This window comes from Pteropus medius, unplaced genomic scaffold (assembly GCF_902729225.1).
Source record: "Pteropus medius unplaced genomic scaffold, Ma_sr-lr_union100, whole genome shotgun sequence".
Classification (NCBI taxonomy): domain Eukaryota; kingdom Metazoa; phylum Chordata; class Mammalia; order Chiroptera; family Pteropodidae; genus Pteropus; species Pteropus medius.
The window spans coordinates 2,929,092-2,934,708 of NW_024352785.1; the positions used below are offsets into that span (position 1 = coordinate 2,929,092).

At 30.8% G+C, this 5,617-nt stretch overlaps 1 pseudogene; it reads left to right on the forward strand.

Moving 5' to 3' along the window:
- Positions 1 to 2,779: 2,779 nt before the first annotated feature.
- LOC120591063 (uncharacterized) lies at positions 2,780 to 2,898 on the forward strand (annotated as a pseudogene).
- Positions 2,899 to 5,617: the final 2,719 nt, after the last annotated feature.

Below are 5,617 nucleotides of genomic sequence, written 5' to 3' on the forward strand. Positions count from 1 at the left end.
TGCTTCACAACTCTAACCAGACAAACGATATGCTTTAATCAGTTTTGTTTTCACAGACTTTAGATCCTCTTTTTTAATTAGCATAATGAACAAATAATTTTCTTCCATCTCATCCTTGTCTCCAAGAAGAGTTCATTAAATTGATTGCATTTATCTTGATAAAGAATTTTTTTATTCCACCTTAACTGATTTAGTTTCATAAAGTATCACACTTAAGAAAGTAGAAATGCTTTAAAAATGCCCAGTGTTTTAAACTTTTCAGTCTAAATCCTTTTGTGAGCTAAGAGAATTTTCCTTACTAAGCAATGCAGTGAGTCTATATAAAAATCTCTATGGAATAAAATGTCAGTTTATAAAATTTCTAGCTTTCTAGTTTATGTGAAGCTCTTAGTCATGCTATTTCCATCCAGCAGTAAAATTGTTACCTGTTGAGGTAGGTTGAATGGAATAAATTACTAGAAAACATTTCCAACAATAAAGCCATAATTTTGTTGTTGTCATTATTGTTAATCACAGAGTGATTAAAAGTGTTCATCCCTACTCTTTATTAGTGTTACTTGAATAATTCTCTTGCTTTTACTGTCAACACTGAACACCTTTGATACCTAATGAATGCACATTCTTGTTTATATTATATGCTATAATCATGATTCCTAGGCACTGACACTAGTACTGAACTGCTCACTGATATTTCTCACTTAACGAATAGCCTAAAAAAATCACTCTAATAGCAACTTCTATTTTAATTAGGCAAATAGTTTCTTTAGCTACTCTGGCATTGTGGCCTAATTCAACTTATTAATTTAATACAATTCACAAAGTTATTGGACATAACAAGAGAATTACCAACTGCTTTCTCTATTGGTAGAAATAAAGGATTAACCAAATAGCTATAATGAAGAAAATTCATAATTTTAAGGACTATGTCTAAGTATCGTGTTCTAAACTTTAACTCATACAAGTTCTTCATTTTTGCAAATGTGGAAATATATACAGTTTATCCATACACAGGGTTCATGAACTAAAATGAAGTTTAAGGGATAATTATTTTGTGTCTACATAAATTTATTTTCTTGCTAAGGGTTGTTTTTTTTTTCTTAGTCATGATACATTTTTGAAAATAGTTTTGCAAGTTTCTAGTGTATCCTGTGACTTAATTGTAAGAAATAGTGTCTTTTTAGTTTAATAAATTTTATTTGCTCAGAGTTTGAAAATAAAATCATATCATCCATACTAGTGAAATGTCAGCTTATGTAGACAATTCAATTTAATAAACATTTATGTTTAGATCATGACACTTGATGTATGATCCCAATTTCAAGTTTATAATCTTGGAATAGTTAGAAATGCCTCACTTTCATGAGCAACCATTAGAGATTGTTAGTTTGAACAATAGCACAATCACCTGATACAGGATTATCTATCTATGCCATGGCCAATATTCAGAAAGTCACTCTGAAAAGAGCCTTCACTGAGGTACATGTGAATAATATAGACTTAAAGATTTTATTTATTTACTGTAATACACGGACATAGATTTTTTTCCACTATGTTGAGAATGTTTCCACTTATCTTGTTCAATATCCCCATTTAATGCCCTTTATAATAATTCTTATAAACTTGTAGATTTTTAAAGAATTAATATACTTCCTTATACTGAACAGTGACCATTTAAAGCCAATTTGCTTTACTTTTCTGTGGTCTTAGAGGGAGGATAAATTACTAAAATTCAAGTTATTTTTAAATGTTTTTAATTATTTTAGAGCAAAGCAGTAGTTTTAAAACATGATTCGAATACGGTCACTGAGACCCTGTTAGGAGGTCTATGAGGTCAGAACTGTGTTTATAGCACTACTAAGATGTCATTTGCCTTTTTCATTGCGTTGACTTTACATCGATGCTTAAGCAACGACGGCAGAGATTAGGGTGAGGCAGGTGATATACTTGCTTTTGGTGAAAATTTTAAGGGATTATCAAACCATTCAGTGCGATCAAGATAAAAGATACTTTAGTGTAATATCTTAAAAGTTACAATTTATGCAAAAATCGATGATGAAAAAATAGATATTTAAATAATATCTATTTTGAGGCCTGAGAAAAATATTTCAATGTCTCAAAATTTTTAAACTACATTAAATTTCTGAAAAAATATTAACCATTAAAATACATACATATATATATGTGAAAATACATTAAAATATATGAAAACATACATACAATACATAAACACACATACTTTTTTCATTTTGTCTCAGGCTCAAATATGGCTTGTCAAGGCACTCGTGATTAACATGAATAAATGGGCGTCTTAACATGAATAAATGCAATGGCATAAAATTGTATCAGTAGTCATTATATTCTTCACCACCAGGTTTTTGTGGAAAAAAGAAAACACCACACGCACACTTTTATTTAAAAGTGAATATCTTCAATGAAGTAGATTAAATCTGTATTCTTGAATACACATGTTTTTAAGATTCTGTGTGACAAACTGGGAAGTATGCTTGTTTGAGTTGTTGTGGACCTAGTCACTTTTCTCATTAGATACAATTATTACTCAAAAGGGTGGCTGATCACAAAACCAAAATATTCGGAGTTGGGTATTTGGCAGAAGATTTCTTGAAGATAAATGAAATGAGTCCGCCATATCAAGGGGACAACAAAAATGACATATTTGTTACCAGTGATATAATTTGAACCTTCATAAAATATTAAAAATTTGGAAAATTTTTATCTGCCACCATTTTGTAATAAATTATATCAGAATTTGGAAAAGCTGGTCTATGGCCATGCTACCCTGAACAAGCCTGATCCCATTTGATCTCGGAAGCTAAGCAGGGTGAGGCCTGGTTAGTATTTGGATGGGAGACCACCTAGGAAGACCGGGTGCTCTAGGCATAAAAAATAAAAAAATAAGGGATTGTAAATTGACAAGGTCCTCGCAATCTGTGAGGTCAACCAAGAGATGCCTCACCTAAAAAAAAAAAAAAAAAAAAAAAAAAAAATGGAAAAGTCGTGTAACTCAATGAGCCAATATTTTCTGAAGCACAAATATAAAATTTAGGATTAAGTATCTATTCAAAGTGTAAGACGGGCCAATGAATTTTAAAGTAACTGAGTATAGCAAGTTCATACAGTTTCAAATTCCATATTGTAACTAGCCTTTAAGAAACTACTACTTATACTATTTGGGTGTAATATCAAGGAAGAATTTTCATGATTATTCTAAAAGGTTATTAAATACTCTTGCCTTTTCCAGTTATATATCTGTGTGAGGCTACATTTTAATCATATACTTCAACCAAAAGAAAGTATTCCAATAGGTTGAATGTAAAAGCAAATAGGAGAATTGAGTTATTCTCTTAAAATTATACATGGAAGAGATTTGTAAAATCTATATCACCTTTTTTCATAATTTTTTGAAATATGTTTTCTTTTTATAAAACATAACACATTTATAATAACATGTAATGATTTCACATTTATTTTTTTCACATGTATATTAACATGTAATGGTTTATTATTATGTTTAAAGAAATTCATTAAAATATATTTTTTAATTTCTCAGTTCTGTTTTTTTAATTTAAATTAAATATTATATCTACCCATGGCAGCTGGCAAAATAGAAGTACATGACCAGAGCATTTGATTTGTGAGAAATTGATGTAAGATGTAGGTACAAAACTTTGTAGAATAAAGTTTACAAAGAGACTGTTACAATATACTAAACAAATTGATTTCTTAAATAAAAGTGACATATTCAGGAGTTTCAGGAAAGTAACTCCTTTGGCCATTTGGGACATTGAAAGGAGAAAACTGAAAGCATGGAAACAAATAAATGACTACAGCAATCTAGAGGAAAGATGACTTAGGCCTGGACCAAGTCACCATCAGCATAGAAAGAAAGAAGGATTACATCCAATAATATTGGATATTTATGAGATAAAGTCTTCAGAAATGATTTAACAGCAAATTGTTTATAGTGGATGGGGAAGAAGGAGGTTAGGTGAAGCTTGTTCAACTGGGAAGGTGGAGATAATAGTTGAAATATAAAATTCAAGACGTGGTCTATTTAGGTGACTAAATAAAGATAGCTTTAAAATGTGCTGAACTTGAAAAGATCATGGGATAATCAGAAAAGTAAAGCAGGCAAACATATGTTTATACCTGATATCCCAAGAGAAGATTTGAATTTGGAAGAAAGCAATTAAAGTCATTAGGATACAGTAGCAGTTATAGGCATGGAAATGATTAAGATGACCAAAGGGAAATTTGTAGATTAAGAAAAGCACTGAAGTCAAAACTCCACACACTAGCAACATACATGCTCTTTACAAAAACAAACAAACAAACAAACAAAAAACACAATAATTGCTAGCACAGTCCAAAGGGCATATACTCAAAAAGTTTGCAATATGAGGTAAAATTTTTCAAAGTCAATCTGATTTAGATCCTCTTTAAGAATAAAATGGCTTTTTTATCAAAATGTGCAATATAAATTTTGCTATGCAAAATTTTATATGATTCTTTAGGAAAAAAGTTATTCTTTTTACTTTTTTTTTTTTTTAACCCTCTTTCTCTGCTTCAGTGCTAAGAACACTTAATAGACTTTATCTACGTTGGTATGAACAATTCTTCCCAGAAGCCTGTTAATATAAGGTCTCTGTATGGAATCCTCTGTGATCCTTGTAAAAAAGATTCCTTGGCCCTGCCTCAAATCAGCTGAATTTGTTCTAGGATTTCAGCATGATTGAAAGTTGAAAAAAGTTCCAGAACCACTGCTCCAGATAGTCAATGTTGTGTTTTTACTCATAGATATCCTATCTACATTTTAATACTTTGTAAGTAGGGTGGGTATAGATTTTTTTAAAATTAAACTTATTGGGGTAACATTGGTTAACAACATTATATAAGCTTCAGGTATACAATATTGTAATACATCATCTGTATATTCTGTTGTGACCAAATCATATGCTTCCTCTTTGTGACTTCTGCCATATTTTAAACTTATTTTAGTTTATATGTCTTTTGACTTCCTCTATAAGATGTACCAGTCTAACATGTTTTACTCAGTCTCGTAAGTTTGTTTCCCCTAGAAAATAGAATCTGAGATATATATGTACATTTTTGTGGTTTATTGGAGAGTACTCTAGGAACTTCCTATATGAGGAGAAAACTGGTTTGAGGAGAGGAAAAATTGAAATGCAATAAAGTTACAACAAAGACCTCAGCTTGTCCCATGAGATGAAAAAGAGCAAGGAGGGACTTGCAGTTGTTGAAATAATGGGACTGGTGATTTCTATCCCCATATCACTAGTCACTGGATTTGGGGAACTCCTAGGAAGCATGTATAACTTTGACAGGCAGCCATTATTATCAGCCATGGCCAATTCTCAGGGAGGTAATATACTGTGAATTATCAATAGATAAAAACCCTGGCTGTAGCTAAAAATGAGTGCCTCACTCTAAAGGTAAGGTCTGAACAAAAAAACTACATAATTCATTATAGCATTAACAGAAAAAAAGTTAATTTGTAAACTGTTCATCTTCATAGACATACTCATTCATTTCTTATAAAAGTATATCTCAAGAAATTTCTTCCTGAAACTCTGGTTAA